The following is an 18,174-nucleotide window of genomic DNA, read 5'->3' as shown; positions in this document are numbered from 1 at the left end:
AAAATATTTGCAAACCGTATATCTAATAAGATATTAATATACAAAGTATATAGGGAACTCATACAACTCAATGGCAAAAAAACAAATAATCCAATTTAAAAATGGGCAGAGAACCTGAATAGATATGTTTCCAATACAAACGGCCAACAGTACATGAAAAGGTGCTCAACATCACTAATCCTGAGGTAATCGCAAATCAAAACCACAATTAGATATTACCTCACACCTGTTAGAAAGGCTGTTATCAAAAAGATAAGAGAGAATAAGTACTGGTGAGGGTGTGGAGAAAAGAGAACACTTGTGCATTGTTGGTGGGAATATAAACTGGTGCAGCCACCATGGAAAACAGTAAAGAGGCAATTCAAAAACTTAAAAATAGAACTACCATATGATCTATCAATTCCACTTCTAGGTGTATATATGAAGGAAATGAAATCACTATCTCAAAGAGACATCTACCTCCCCATGTTCATTGCTGCATTATTTATAATAGCCAAGACATGGTGTCCACTGACAGACGAATGGATTTTTAGAAGATCTACGTATCTAACTATCTACACACACACACACACACACACACACACACACAATGGTATATCATTCAGTCATAAAAGAGAAGGAAATTCTGTCATTTGCCACAACACGAATGGACATCAAAGGCACTATGCTAAGCTAAATAAGTCAGATAGAGAAAGGCAAATACTGTATGATCTCACTTATATGTATAATCTAAAAAACTAAACTCAAAAAACAGAGTAGACTGGTGGCTGCCAAGGGCAGGGGAATAGAGGAAATGGATGAAGGTGGTCAAAGAGTACAAACTTTCAGTTATAGAATGAATAAGTTCTGGAGATATAATGTGTAGTATGGTGACCACAGTTAATATAATATATAATTAACATAATACTGTACTGTATACTTGAAAGTTACTAAGAGAGTAAACCTTAAAATTTCTTACCATACACACAAAAAATTGTAATTCTGTGAGGTAATGGATATGTTAACTAACCTTATATGGCAATAATTCTCAATACATATATATATACATATATATAACAAATCATCACATTGTACACCTTAAACTTATACAATGCTATATATCAATGAAATCTCAATAAAGCTGGAAAAAAAATTTTAAAGAATGAAAAGGCAACCTTCAGAATGAAAGAAAATATCTGCAAACCATATAACTGATAAGGGGTTAATATCCAAAATATATTAGGAACTCATACAACTAACTAGCAATAAAATAAAATAACCTAATTTAAAAATGGGCAAAGGAGTTGAACAGATGTTTCTCCAAAGACATACAAATGGCCAACAAGATATGGAAAGATGCTGAACAACACTAACCATAGGGGAAGAGCAAATCAAAATGACATTAAGATACCACTTCACACCTATGAGGACAGCTATTATAAAACAGAAAAGATAACAAGCGTTGGTGAGGATGTGGAGAAACTGGAACGCTTGTACACTGTTGGTGAGAATGCAATATTGTGCAACAGCTATGGAAAATAGTATGGAGGTTCCTCAAAAGAATTAAAACAGAACTAACATACAATCTGGCAATTTCATTTCTAGGTATATATCTATAAGAATTCAAACCAGGATCTTGAAGAGATATTGGCACTCCCATGTTCTTTGCAGTATTATTCAAAATAGCCAAGATATGGAAATAACCTAAGTGTCCATCGATGGATGAATGGAAAAGCTGTGGTATGCTTTAATGGAATGTTATTCAGTCTTAAAAAAGAAGAAAATCCTGCCATATGACACAACATGGATGAATCTGGATCACACTGTGTTCATGGAAATAAGTCCATCACAGAAGGACAAACAGTGCATGACTCCACTTACATGAGTATCTAAAATAAACAAACTCATAGAAGCAGAGAGTAGAATGGTGGTTGGGGCTAGGGGCTGGGGGAGAGAGAAACGGTGGGCTATGTTTCAGTGGATATAGTTCCAGTTATGCAAGACTACAAGATGAATAAGTTCTAGGGATCCAATGTACAACACACTGTACAACTAGAAAACACAAATAACCCTATGACCATAGTTAACAATACTGTATTGTGCACTTAAAGAAATGTATCAGGAGGATAGATCACATGTTAAGTGTTCTTACCACAAAAACAAAACCAAAAATGAACAGGCACAAGGAAACTTTTGGCAGTGATGGATATGCTTATTACCTTAGTTGTGGTGATGGTTCATGCGTGTGTATGTATATGTCCAAATTCATTGAAGTTGTATATGCCGAATATGTGTAGTTTTTTGTATATGAATTATACCTTAGTAAAGCTGTTAAATAAAATAGAGATAAATTTCAAATAATGAATAGATCTCTAGCAACATCTGTCAAGAGAAAACATGATGAGGCAAAAACAAGCAGACATACAAAAGTATATAGAAATTCAAAGAGAGCACAGAACACTAGAATGAGAATTATCTAAATAGCTATATACTAATAAATTTAAAATATTTAAACTGTTTCATGAAATAGACAAAGTACTTGAAAATATAATTTAAAAAATTGATTCAAGAAGAACTAGAAAACACAAATAGCCCTATAACCATTAACATCCAACATATATAAACAGCTTACACAACTCAACACCAAAAAAAAAACAAACAACCCGATTAAAAAATGGGCAGAAGAATTGAATAGACGTTTTTCAAAGAGGAAATGCAGATGGCCAACAGGCACATAAAAAGATGCTCAACACTGCTAATCATCAGGGACATGTAAATCAAAACCCACAATGAAATATCACCTCACACCTGTCAAAATGGCTATCATCAAAAAGAACACAAATAACAAATGTTGGCAAGGATATGGAGAAAAGGGAACCCTCATACACTGTTGGTGGGAATGTAAACTGGTGCAGCCACTGTGGAAAACAGTCCGGAGGTTTCTCAAAAGCTAAAAATAGAATGACCATATGACCCAGCAATTCCACTCCTGGGTATATATCCAGAAAAAAAAAACAAAAACACTAATTCGAAAAAAATACATGTACCTCAATGTTCATAGCAGCATTATTCACAATTGCCAAAATACAGAAGCAACCTAAGTGTCCATCAACAGATGAATGGATAAAGATGATATGGTAATATATGTACAATGGAATACTACTCAACCATAAAAAAAGAATGAAATTTTGCCATTTGCAGCAACATGGATGAACTTGGAGGGCATTACGCTAAGTGAAATAAGTCATACAGAGAAAGACAAATACTGTATGACATCACGTATATGTGGAATCTAAAAAGTAAACCAAACAAGTGAATATAACAAAAAAAGAAGCAGACTCACAGATATTATAGGGAACAAACTAGTGGTTACCAGTGGGGAGAGGGGAGTCAGGGGAAATATAGGGGTGGAGGAATGGGAGGTATAAACTACTCGGTGTTTATATTGCACTACATGGGGAATATAGTCAATATTTTGTAATAACTGTAAATGGAGTGTAAACTTTAAAAATTGTATAAAGATTTTAATAACTATTAAAAATTAAATCAGTATTTTAAAATACCATATCCAGATGGTTTTACAGGGCAATTCTACTATTTATAGGACATATAACACTGATTTTTTCTTTTATTTATTTAACACAGTGCTCGGCAAGTTCTAAGCACTTTTCTGAGTGTGTTTCATATTGCGTTTTCATATAGCCTTTATTAAACCTTCGTAACAATCCTCTAAGGTAGGTGTTGTACTTATTCACAATTTATAGGGGAGAAGATTTAAACACAGACAAGTTAAGGAATCTTCTAAAGGTTATACAGTTATTAAGTGACACAGATGGACACAAAACCAGGAAATGCAGCTGCAAAGACTGAGCTCTTCACCACCACACTACTGTCTCCTTGCTAAGAAAATCACCAAACTGTATATAAAGACATACACCTAAAATGCTCAGTACAGAATTTTTATGCCGGTAAAACACTGGATACAAGCTAAACTGGCAATCACAGGAGAACAGTTAAACAAACTATGAACCATATGATGAATTACTATTCAATTATTTTAAATCTTTTTTTAAGAGTGCTCAATGAAACAGAAAACACATATTATGTTAAGGAAAAGGAAAACACATATTATGTTAACAATATGTAAAATTTTTAACTTTTTTTTAAACTTTTATTCATTTATATAAATATAAATCCATATACCATGTATATGAGTATTTTAAAATTAAGAAGGAATATCTGCCAAGACACTAAAAGAATTATCTTTGAATGGCAGAAATATGAACTTCAAAGATTTTCTTATTTATATTTTTCTGAATTACTGCATATATTACCTACACATTTTAATGCTTTATACTAGATAAGAAATTCATTTTTTTTTTATTAATCTAATTACCAGCCTAGCATTTATTCTACTGGAAATACAGGATTGAGAAGAATGCTGTTTTATTAACTATGGTCTAGAATTGAGGAATTATTTATCTTGTTCATTCTAGTTTTAAACAATAGACTCAAAATAACATCAAAATAAATGAACTATATATTTTTAAAATTACATTCCCTCCTAAGCAACACCATTTCCAATGAATAGAAAAGCTGAATATACATAGTGTTAAGTTAGCAGACACTACTCCTCATTAAAGAATCTCTTATTCTTGTTAATAAAATAAATTAAGTAAATGAGACACTAGCTGGTTGAACAAATATGAATATGTAACTTTTAAACAATATCATTCCAAATGATAGATGTAGAAGGAATTAAAGAAACAGACAGTTACCATTAGAACACCACAATGATAATTGCTGCGGGCAAAATCCTCTAATGGATGAGAAACTTTAACGATAAATAGGATATCTGCATGGCTTAAGAGTACCTCCCCTCAAATACTTATTTATTATGGTGGTTTAACATATGTCCACAATTTGATAATCTTCCTTACATAAGATGGAGTTTAATTCCCCTTTCCCTGAGTGTGAACTTATTGTGAACTTAGTGATTCCTTCGAATGAACGGAGTATGGAAAGGGAAAAAATGATAACTCTAAAGTAGAGAAACCTGGCATACACCTCTTTAACCAAGTGACCTAATAAGCCATGTTGATATCCGTATCCTCTGATGTGATGGGTTGAGAAGGGCACATGATCTCTGTGATATTCTTGCCAGATTCCATAACCCCAGCCTAATCATGAAAAAAAGATCAGACAAAACCACAGTGAGGGATGTTCTACAAAATACCTCACCAGTATTCTTCGATAGTGTCAAGCTCATGACACTGAGAAGTGTCACAGACTGTAGGAAACCGAGACACAACAACTAAATGTCCTGGAATGGATCTTGGATTAGAAGTAGCACATTTGTGGGAAAACTGATGACATCTCAGTAAGGTCTGTAGCTTAGTTGATGGATTATTCCAGTGTTAATTTCTCAGTTTTGATAAATGTACCATGGTTATGTAGAGCAAGCTGGTAAAGTGTATATGGGAACTCCCTGTACTACCTTTGAAATTCTTCTATAAATCTAAAATCATTTCATTTAAATAAGTTTAAAAAACTTCAACCAACAATGTAGAATATACCCTACATCTAAATAAAGGGTAACTCTACTCACATTGCTGCTCATGCCATAAACCTGGACATCAGGATAATTTTTTCTGCCTTATCCCTAGACTCCGGCTGATTCTACCTTCAAAATAAATCCTCAGCTTTTCTCTGTCTCTACTGCTATCCCAATCTAATTCTCCACCGTTTATCCCCAGAACTACTACAGTAGTTTCTTCTAGTTCTCTCTATTCTCACCTGCCCTCCTTCCCAATCCTTTCGCCATATAACAGCTAGAGTGATCTTTATAAAACACATATCTGTATGCCACTAATCTGCTTGAAGCACTTTAGCGGACTGCCATCGCTCTTGGGATGGGGTTCACTGTCCTAGCATGACCTATAAGACTCTGTCTAAGCCTGTCTTCCTCTCCAGTTTCATCTGGGACCACTCTTCTTCTTCATAGAGCTCTTGACCACATCATCCTCTACCCAGCTTGGCTAAAGTTCATTCCTCACTTCAGGCATTTTTGTATGCTGTCTCCTCTACCTGGATTCCCCTCTTTTATCCTCCTCACCTTCCTTGCCTGGTTAACTTCTTATCCTTCATTTCTCTGTTCAAACGTAATTTCATCAAGGAGGTCTTTAATGACACCAACCTCTGACCTTCTAGACCAGGGGTCCCGGAACCGGGCCGCACAGCAGGAGGTGAGCGGCGGGCAAGCGAGCAAAGCTTCATCTGCCGCTCCCCATCGCTCCCCATTGCTCGCATTACCGCCTGAACCATCCCCCCCCCACACCCCCGTCCGTGGAAAAGTTGTCTTCCAGGAAACCGGTCCCTGGTGCCGAAAAAGTTGGGGACCGCTGTTCTAGACTACCTGATGGCCATCTGCTATTATATGCTTTTGTCAGCTATAATTTCACAGACAAGTCTCTTAAATTTTCTCTGCTTCAGCTTCCTAATCTCTAAAACAGAAACCGCATAAAGTTAGTCAAACAATAGGCAACATGTACGGATCACTTAGAATGTGCCAGGCACTGGATTTAATCCTCACAACAGCCCTATCCTGGTGGATGAATGGCTGCTTTGTGATCAGCAGCCCAGCTCCTCCTTGCTTGGGATGTGAAGTACACCTGAGGAGCCTCACTTGACTCACAGCACCTTGGACAGCTGCACCTGAAACACTCTTAAATGAATCTCCATAGTCATGACCTCTCAGAGCTAAACTTGAGAGACCTCACAGAAATGGGGCTAGAGCTTATCTGAGGAAATGGACATCATCACATGTTCACTGTTTTGTGCTGACCACAGTGAGTGGATCTGTGAGTGAAGAATTCAACACTCTTTATTTTAAGGAGTGCTATATCACACCTTGTCCTGTCTTATTTTGTGGCCAGCTCGCCTGATGTCTTCTCCAGGGTGTCTTGCTATGTCTCACTGGGAAGTGGCAGAACTGCTTCCTCTGTGGCTTCATCCTTTTATCTGTCAGAGGCTTGCTCCCAACTGTCTGTCCTTTCTCTCATCTCTGCTCTAAGTATTTACCTAATCCTCCTTTGGAAGTCTTTTCCTTCCCCCTTTGTGTCCTCTATTTCTAAACAGACATTTGTCTCAGGTCTTGTATTCTAGCTCTTCGTACCCACTTTGACATTTCTTGAAGATCTTCTTTGCATTATTCTGGTAAGAATCTCTTACCCTGTCCCATCTGGTCTCACCTCTCCATTAATTTCTCTTGATAAAACTTGACATGGGACAGTCTGTGCTCAACAAAAATCTATTTGTTCCCCTACATTTCCCAGCCTCCCTAGCAGTTAGGCTGTGGCGAGATGATTAGTTCTGGTCAATGAATTAGGAAGAGAAGGGACGTATGTCCCTTCTGGGCTAAGCCAGTTAAGAGTTGATGTGTTTCTCTCACTTTCTCTCTCCCTCTCGCTCTCCTGCTCTTGTTTTACCTCTAGTTCCAGCTCTAGCGCTCTGCCCCAGCCCCAGAAACCTTGGGGACCAAGTATTCCAGACTGCCTACCTACAAGATGGAGAAGAACCACCAAAACCATATACAATTTTGAGTGAAAAAAATCTACATTGTGCTAAGCTGATGAGATATTTGTGGGGCTTTTTTTGTTTCATTAAGAATTATTAATTGCACTGTCTAAAATAACCTCCTTCCCCTCTTTTACCCTAGAAAAACTGTAACAAAGCTTTGCTCCTGTGAGCCCACCTTATCCCATTTTTCTCAAAAGGAACTAACATCCCCCAGTTGCTTTCTGGCATACTTCCTACTCACCCTAAACTACCCTCTTTATTTTCCTTTATCTTTAGTGTTTACCACCATTATAATTGAAAATCTGAGAAGGGAGTCCCTCTTACCCTGCTGTCTGGGCCAGGTTCCCTAGAAAATAGGAAAACAATAGCCTAAAGCTACATAGGAATGCTTTATTAGGCGGGGCAATCTAAGAGCAGCAAGTCTGAGGGAAAAGGGAAGTGAGGCAGAAATGCAGAAAGTCAATCACAAGGTGGCACGTGGCTTAACTGGTCTTCACCAGGAAATCACAGCCAACTTCTCAGTCATGTCAGGCATCTCTAAGAGGCTGAAAGGAGCCACTGCGCATGGAAACAACCTGGAGGGGTATGAAGGGCACAGAATCTATCTGCCAGCTTGTTCCTGTCAAAGTCTGCTTCATATTTTCAGGTTGTGTAAACTGACTGCCCAAGGCCAATTCTCATGCCCCAACATTTGGGTTTTATCCGAGACCAGAAGTGGTGGAAGGCACCGTATCTTCTGGGGTCCAGTCAATTCATCCAAGGTGTCAACGTTTACGTCATCCCTGACACGGCAGAGATTGTGCTGGAGCCTGGTTCTCACCCTGTAAGATATCGAGGGGTGCTGGAAGATGAGGAAACTATAGCAGCAGTGGCCAGGGCTCTCCCTCTAACAAATAGCCAAGACCCAGGTGACAGGTGGGGCTGAGCAAATATGGAGAGGAAAATAAACTGGATCAGGTACAGATGGCATAACTGTTTGGTCCCAACTGATGTGCCACATACTTTCTCATCTGTTTATTAGTCTCTACACCTAAGGTTTGCTAAAACTTCAGTTAAAGGGGGCTTTACTATATATAAAAATCCAAATGACAGGGAAGTCAAGTTGAAAAATTACAAGTGCAAAAAAGTGCCGCCATGTAACTAATACCCTTTATAAAGCACATTTAATCCAGATGCTCATTCATCCTCCAGTCGAAACAAAACACAAGAGCCACAAAGCCAGCTGGAAAAGCTCTTTTCAAAATATATATTTTCAATGATACGTAACTCAGCAAACTGTTTCATAAATACAAAGTCTCCAGTGCAAACAGAGGGACATTTCAATTACCTCCTGGAGAAGGTTAACAGTTATCAACAACTTCGACATGACATTTCATTCAAAATGATCACTGGTCGTGAGCGCCGAGGGGCAGAAAAGCACCAGCCAGAGGTTCAGGAAGCCCCAGAGACGCAGGAAGTTCACTATTATGCCAACCACCGTAGCCCTGCAGCTGAAATGCCCTTCATGACAGTGTAAATTTTTGTTTTTGTTTTTGTTTTTCGTGGACTGATATCTGTATTTGGCAATACCTATCTGTGTGAAAGAACATATTCAAAGATGAAATACATAAAATTTCATTACAGATCAACATTAACAGATAAACATTTGCAATTGATTTTTTACAGCTTTACTAAGAATCCCCATGCCGTGCAATTCATCTATTTAAAGTGTACTATCCAGTGCTTTTTAGTATATTTACAGAGTTGTGCAACCATTAGTGGTTTTAAACCATCTATACCCGAGTGGCAGAGAAAGGGACAATCTGCTTGAGCAATTCTTTCAGCTGCCACTCTAGGCCACGTCCCATGCTTCTCTGTGGACCAGTGCAGTGAATTCAGGGAGATGTGGGATTTACTGCTCAGACTCCTGATTTAAAAATAGAAGGAAAGACCTGGGTCCCTGCATGCCTCCCACTCTCATCCAGCAGGACAGTGATTAGCTGTGCTTTCTCTGAGCCAATCCCTTTTAATATCTTTATTGGCCACTTTCCATATCCGAGTCTGAGCCAGGTTATGAGATAATGTCTGTGTGGAGTACATGAGCTGCTGCGAGGTCTGCAGTCATAGTGAGCTCAGGACCGTTAGAGGCGCACTGGTGTGATTTTAGCTGTGAAAAACATCTCAGTGATATGACAGACAGCAGAAGCTGTTATCAGTTTGGATTTGGTGGTGTTCCATTCCAGCTTTGAGACCTCTGATAATACAAGATGTCTGTGTTCTCAGGGCACTTTCTGATGCCACAGAGGGAAAAAGGTGCTAACTGGTCCATGCCAAGCTTAGGCGGGGGAAGCAGATGCTTAGGTCCATGAAGTCTTCCCTGTCCTGGGAATGCTGATTCAAAAATCAATTGTCTGCATAAAACTAGAATTTGTTCCCACTTGCTATCTCAGTGTAAGTTTGGTTGTCAGGGGAAAAAAAGCATCTGTGACCTGTATGACCTTGGACAAGTTACTCAATATCTCTGGGGCTCAGTTTCCTTACCTGTAAAATAGGTTTAATCATAATTCCTACCTCACAAGATTGTTATTAAGATAAGTGAGTTACTATTTATAAAGTGCTTGCATATAGTAAGTGCCATATAGGAGTTCGATAAACAAATGAATGAGTGGATGAACGGAGGAGCTCTGTGCCTCCTTCCCATTCCAGGGGAAATAAATACCTCCACCTCCCCCATAAACCCTCAATTCTTCTCAACCTCCACATTGGGCCTATGCTAATAAGGACCCTTCAATTTACCTAAATGAAAGAATCATCTTCGTCCCAGAGTTGACAGTATTTCTGTGCCATGACTTGCGCATGTCGTGATCTAACAGGCATTCTGTTCCCTCTCGCCCTGACGCGAGTATTTACTTATGACTAGGTCCACATGATGCTGTTCTCCATATTCAAACCTACAGAATTTCTGGAAACACTCATTTCCTTAATAGACAGGCATTTAGGTAATCCTAAGGTGCAAGCAAACTGCAGACCTGGCATAGATTTGGTAATTACCAAATCATGACTGAATGAATGAAACCATTCTCTGACTTTGCGTTCCAATTCTCCTGTGATTCTGCTTTACGGTGGTAGCTACATGCCCATCTTACATAACTTTATGATAATTAACCACTCCCTCACCACCTCCCAGAATCATCTTCCACCCCAACTCCCATTCCAGGTTTTATGAGTCTCATGTGCTTGAGAATTTGTCCACAGTCATACTTAGCAGAGTGAGATCAACAGAACAAGACTTCCTGCTCCACCTCGCCGACTTCTGTCTTATTACCGAACTACCTTTAATGTTTTACATGAGGGTGGAGTGGTAACGGAGAGAAGACATATTATTTTTTTCTCAAAAGAATAGCTGTGAATAATTCTGTAGCTTATTGCAAGAAGCCTCTCTTCTGTGAAGCAAAAGAAATCACTTCTTCCTTTGTAGTCAGCGCAGACTTTTGTTTACACATTTATCACAATATTTAAATTTCCTATGGGAGATATGATTGTATCTTATTCAGTGTTGCATCCAATACAGCTAACACATCGTTTCATACACAAATACTTGTTTGATGTATAGTTGGATAATGAGAGAAAGTTATCTAACATATTTTCAAAAATTTATTTTTCTCCTTAGGTTTGATTTGTTGGAAATAATCCCTAGGCTTAAAATCATTGTATGCATTTTGTTAAACTGTGATGACATATTAATTTAAGAACCCTACTTCCTGGTCAGGCTCACAAAAACATTTTACTGAAGGGCAAAATAGGAGGAGTTTGAAGTGAGAAATATCTGGGTTCCCACCCCCAGCTTCACTATTTATTAGCTCTGTGAACCTTCGCTCTTTGCTTTATTTGTCTTTAATATGGAGGTAAAGGCAGTAACTCTTGCTTGGGTTTGCGGGGAATATAAAAGTAGACAAAAGATTCAACAAATGATGCTGGGACAACTGGTCATCAGCAAGCACAAAATAATAATAATTTAGACACAGACCTTAAACCTTCACAAAAATTAACTCAAAACTGATCACAGACCTAAATGTAAAATATCATAGAAGATAACAAAGGAGAAATCATAGATGACTTTCAGTAGGGCAATTACTTTGTAGATATGATAGCAAAGACACAATACATGAAAGAAATACTTGACCAGCTGGACTTCACTAAAATTAAAAATTTCTGTTCTGTGAACGACAATGTTAAGAGAATGAGAAAATAAGCCATGCTGGTGGAATATATTTGCAAAACACACATCTGACAAAGGACTGTTATCCAAAATATTAAAACACAGTGAGAAAACAAACAAGTCACATAAAAAGTGGGTTCAAAAGATCTGAACAGACATTTCACCAAAGAAGATATACAGATGTGAAATAAGTATATGAAAAGATGCTCCGCATCATATGTTATTAGAGAACTGCAAATAAAAACAATGAGATGCCACTGCACACCTATTAGAATGGCCAAAATCCAGAACGCTGACACCACCAAATGCTGGCAAAGGTGTGAAACCACAGGAACTCTCATTCACTGCTGGTGGGAATACAAAATGTGCAAAATGGTACAGACACTTCAGAACACAGTTTAGTGGTTACTAAACATAACTCTTACCGTACCCCATACCATCCAGTAATTGCACTCCGAGGTAACCAAGGTACTGAAAACTTAGGTCCACATAAAAAACTTACACATGGATGATGCAGCTTTATTCAAAATTGCCAAAACTTGGAAGCAACCAAGATCTACTGCAGTAGGTAAACAGATAAACTGTGGTACATCATACAATGCAATACTATGCAGAGCTAAGAAGAAATGAGCTATCAAGCCACGAAAAAACACAGAGAGACCTTAAATGCATTATTACTAAGTGAAAATAGCCAACCTGAAAGTCTATATACTGTAAGATTCCAACTTTATGACATTCTGGCAAAAGGCAAAACTATGGAGACAGTAAAAAGATCATTGATTGCCAGGAGTCAGGGAAGAGGACGTATGGGGGTTTTTTAGAGCAGTGGAACTATTCTGTATGATACTACAATGGTAGATACATGTCATTATACACTTGTCTAAACCCACAGAATGTACAACACCAAGAGGGAATCCTAATGTAAACCATGGACTTCGGGTGATAATAATGGGTCAGTGCAGGTTCATGAATTGCAATAAATGTGCTGCTGCTGTGAGAAATGTCAATAATGGGGGAAGTTGTTTGCATTTGGGGGTATAGGGGGTATGTGGGACCTCTCTGTATTTTCTGCTCAATTTTGCTATGAACCTAAAACTGCTATTAAAAGTAGTTTATTCATTAAAATAAAAACAGGCAACACATGTTAAACACAGGTAGCTTGAGACTGTGTTAGGAAGACGGTAGACAATAAATAGTAGCTGCTAGTATTTTATTTATTAATAATATTATTTTACCAAAGTCTCAAAATTATTAAGAATTTTTAGGGCTGAAGGTGCCACTTCACAGTGATATCAGTTGTGCCAAAGTCCACAACTAAAACTGCTTCAACAGCTACCAGACTTCTGTTGGCTTTAAAGCCACTTGCACCTGCCTCCTCAGCCCCACTCAGTGTGATCAACCCCTTTGGCTACTAATTAAATGGTTTATTCTGTTTAAAACTTGTATATGGTAAAACCTGAAACAGAGCTAACTGGAAAGTATAAATTGAAAAACAAAAGTTCTCCCTGTACATCCTTAGTCCAATTCTCTAGAGTCAGATACTAACACTTTCTTGTGGCCCTCTATTAAAAAAAGGAAAAGGAAATAGAAAACCATAAAACAGCATTTATTTTATATATCTATTTTATTTACAGGTGGGACTACTAAATATACTATTTCCACCTTTTTCTAGCCTAATAATATACCTTGAGACTTTTCCAAATCAGCACATAGAAATCTTCATAAGACTACAAAGTATGTCTCTCACTGACTTGTAACTAAACTCCCAAACTATCAACATTTACTTGAAGCATTTTCTTTGGATGCTTGCGAAAGGAAGGAAGAGGATCTGAACTCCCCGGAGCGTAACATTCCTTGTCATCACTATTACTCTTTGAAGGCGATTAGAATGATTACAGTTAGAAATTAGATTTCCCAACTAAATAGGATTCTCAGCAAAGGTAGTGTTCGCATATGTTTTGAATTAACAGAAGTGGAAAATCTGTATGCTAGGTGAAGTAAATCAAAGACAAATACTGTATGATATCACTTATATGTGGAATCTAAAAAAATACAACAAATTAGTGAATATAACAAAAAAGAAGTAGACTCAGATACAGAGAACAAACCAATGGTTACCAGTGGGGGGTTGGGAGAGCAGCATACAGGTAGGGGATTAAGAGGTACAAATTATAAGGTATAAAATAAGCTACAAGGATATATTGTACAACATGGGGAATATAGCCAATATTTTATAATAACTATAAATGGGGTACAACCTTTAAAAACTGTGAATCACTATATAGTACACCTGTAACATATAATATTGTACAGTAACTATGCTTTAATTAAAAAACTAAAAATCTAAAAAAAATTACTAAGAATTTTTAAATACTTATTTTAAAATAAGTATTGGGCACTGCAAAGACCTGAGAACTTTTCAGGCCAACGTACCCACACATACGCACTACTGCTAATATGACAATGGTACCAAACAACTGAATCCTAATATATATCAGGCACCAAAATTTAATCAACATGCAAAAGCCACTGGCAGAATTAATAATTATCATAAAGAAACCCTGAATAACCGATTTTAATGACCAGATAAGGAACTTATTTCCAGCCACCCACTTCGAGAAACTAGTCCTAGTCTACTGACACACACAGTCTGGGCTGAAATAAACTCTTAATAATGAATAATCTCGCTATGAGTATAATTCTGCTGAGCAGAAAATGGAGGATTAGAGAACATTTCAGAAAGAATTCGTTTTCTCTTTTCCCCACTTCCTCACCCTTTCAGTTAATTACCTATAAATACCATTTGACTGTTGCTCCCACCTTAAGGTATAAGAGGATGTGTACACAAGAGTAACAGAGTATTCGATACTGCCCCGAAGAAAATGCAAGTGGGAGGGGCATCAGAGTACAGAAGCAAAAGCACACAGGACTGACTGCTATTTATATGAATAATCCTTAGAGAAATCCATCTGCTAATGCTGGCTTCATCCATTCTGGAGTCTTAGGGTAAAGTGGCAAACACAGACCATGCATTCATAGTTCACACAAATGAGCCTGTGCACACTTACTTACACACACACACACACACACACACACACACTGCACTCCTTAGGCTCAGTAATGAATGTTCTAATAATTCTGAGTATTCCACACCACAGTGCAGAGAGTAAAAGCACAGATTTTCTTTTATTGTTAAGGGATATCTCAGCTAGATTAAGCAATTTGATCAGAAACTTTGAGGCAAAGTCTAGGAAATCATGGCTGTGGGCCCATAAAGCTGCCCTTGAGCTAACTGACCTGCTATGGAGGAAGGAAAGAAGGGAAGAGAAGAAAAGGAGGAGGGGAAAAAAGAAAATTCATTAATTTGTTCATTCATTAATATTATTGAGCACCTACAATGTGTCAGGCACTGTGCTAGAAGCTAGGGACACAAAGGTGACAGGCTCTGCCATCGAGAAGCTCAAAATCTCATGAGAATGACAGCCAAGCAATGAAGGAATTCTTCCCAGCCAGACTCAGAGGAATCTCCTACATCTCTCTCTGGTTCCTACTACAGTAGGTACAGTGCCTGTGATGGTGTGATAATAGAAAGAACTCAGGCTGGGGGATTTGCAAAGACCTGGGTTTAAAATCCTCTCTTTATCCTTACTGTCTCATCTTGGCCAAATCTTTTAACTTGTCTGAGCTGTAGTTTCAGCTTCTGTAAAATGGGAATAAAAATCTACTTAGTAGCACTGTCCTGAGGTTGAGTAATTATAAGGAAGCACCAGGAGTCTTCTAGAACAAGGTCTTTGGTCTTTGATGCCCTCACTTGTATGTGTCCCCAGTGGCCTGCCTCCTGTTTGTAGCCATAGCTTCACAAGTGTCACCCTGGAACCCACCACACCACCAGGAAGGGAATCCTGGATCTCAGAGCCAGGCCCAATGCCAAACCTGTCCAAGGAGAGCATCCGGATCAATCCAACAGGCTTGCACTCTGTTTACCTCAATCTCTCCCAGAAGCACAAGCCTGGATGATCATCCATTATCACCAGACTCTCCTTCCCTTTACTGCTCTGTACTTCCCCTAACTAGGTTCAACCTCCCACTCTTTTCCTCTCTCCCACACCCATGGTGCCCTTGGAGACAGCCCACCTCTGATCAACAAAGATCCCTACACCCACTAGTTCTTCTCAGTTTGCTCCCTTCATCTCCCGGATGGACTGAGCTGTCCCCATGAACACTGCTTGCCAAGCATCCTTCTCAGTTTTTCTCTTATCTTCCTTGTTCCTCAGGGTCACATCTTGATTTTAGACATACCTCTTATTGACCCTAACATCCTAGCCTTTTCAGCTCACTTGCTCAAATACCCACACTGAACAATTCCTCAGTCTTATTGATCCTGGTACATTCTCGTAACCAGCCTCTTCCAACTCTAACTTTCCTCCTTATTCAACTGTGAATATATGCTTTATCATTATAATCACTCTATTACAACAATATAATCACTCATACTGTTTTCATCCCTTTCCTTCAGTCATATTTCCAGACAAAATTCTAGACTTGCATGTTAAACCCTACTATCCACAATCTCTATGTCTGTATCTGAACACACTGACGTTTGATGGAGAAAAGCATACATCTGCACTGATTGATGTCACCACCGAGAAAGTGGATTCGTTTCTCAAATAACCTCAATTTCCCATTCTGTGAGACGTCCACCTCTTCTCACCATCACCATTGTGCACAAATAACCTCCCAACTGAACCTCCACTTGACCAGAGTGATCTTTAAAAAAAAATAAACCAAACAAAATCATTCTCTCATTTAACCTTTGATAACTTCCCATTATACTTGGAATAAAACCCAAACTCACTGCTTCTAAGTCCCGTCTACCTCTTCACCCTCATACCCTTACATTCTCTCTCACTTATCTCCAATTATACTACCCAACTTTCAGTTCCTTAAACATGCCATCAATTCCCTGCTTCAGGCCCAAGCACGTGTTACTCCATTTCCCTGGAGAGCTCCTCCCTGGGTTTCCAGAGTCCCACTGTTCAGGTCTACCTCACAGGTTAACTTCTGAGGACCTTTGCAGGTCATCCTCTCTGATGCTGTTCCATTCATTGTTACTCTCTGTCCCAGCACTCTGATTCCTTCACAGAACTTATCTCAGTCAAGCATACTTTATTTGTTAACATGTTTATTTTTAGTCTCCCTCACCTCTCTGTAAACTCCATAATGCCAGGTCCATATAGTGGTCTTGTCATTATTGACAGACAGTAGTTACTCAATATGTATTTATTTTATTGAATGAATGAATGAATATTGAATAAGTAAGGAGAGTCTTCAAAGAGAAACTGAATCAATTTCACAAATTTGCTAATGTGATTTTTGAAAACAAAGTTTCTTTCCATCTCAAATCTCTTCTAGAAAAAGGCAGGGCATAAGTATGTACTCAGTGCTTCTTAAACATTCTGGTCAAAGTATACAGAAGGGGATAAATATGTACACCTGAGAGGTTATGGTCATAAACAGCTAGACTTTATGCTCTCCATGCTAATTCTCCAAATGATATTTTCAATTATCCATATTTAAAGTCAATGATCCAGAAAGAGTGAGCATGACATATTGTTTAGAGTTCTCTCCTGCCCACTGCAATAAACCTCTACTAGAGAAGCACAGATAAATGTACATTGTATATGTTCACACCTCTTTTTTTATTTAAGTTAACCCATTTTTCTCTGAATCAGTGTCTAATGCATAATAAATGCCCTGTCCATATTCTCTTTTTGGAAACTTCAGCTCATGCCCAGCCCATGCTGAAGGGGCACCCAAATAGCTGTGCTTCCTATCACAAGAACTTTCTCCATTTAGTTGTAGTTAATTGGTCAAGACATGGACCTCTGACACACAAAGAACCATCCTGAAGTTAGGCTAAGCCAATCAGATCCATTCTCTCTTAGTGGTGGACACAGGGCTCTGAGAAGTTGTAGAAAGTGAAGGCTGAGTCTGTGCCATGGAAATTCATGGCCCCCTCCATGGCTGCCAACAGTTATGCAGTGAGTAGAAAATCAGGGAAAGCCAGCCTGCTGAGAGAAACAGGAAATGAACAGGTGCATAAAATGAAGGCACCCATGAGACAGACAGGCTCAGGAGAGATGAGACAGGAAAAGCCTCGATTTCCAAGTTAGTCTCCATGGACCCCAGCTGTTCTTCACTCCTAAATTCTCTGCATTCCCTAATATTGTTTCTCTGCCACTATTCGTTGTAGCCTTTCAATCGCCTCCTTTTAAATTTAACTTATCTGAGTGGGTTTCTGTTTCTCGATATTTAAAAAAATCCCACTAACACCTCTACCAAAGATTTAAAAATTAGAGGTAGCTTCCTTTTCAAAAACTCTGTGCTAAAAAACCTCTTTTTTTGAGGTCATGTAGACA

The sequence above is a fragment of the Phocoena phocoena genome, chromosome 8 (assembly GCF_963924675.1).
Source record: "Phocoena phocoena chromosome 8, mPhoPho1.1, whole genome shotgun sequence".
In the NCBI taxonomy this organism is placed as follows: domain Eukaryota; kingdom Metazoa; phylum Chordata; class Mammalia; order Artiodactyla; family Phocoenidae; genus Phocoena; species Phocoena phocoena.
This window is presented reverse-complemented; position numbering follows the sequence as displayed.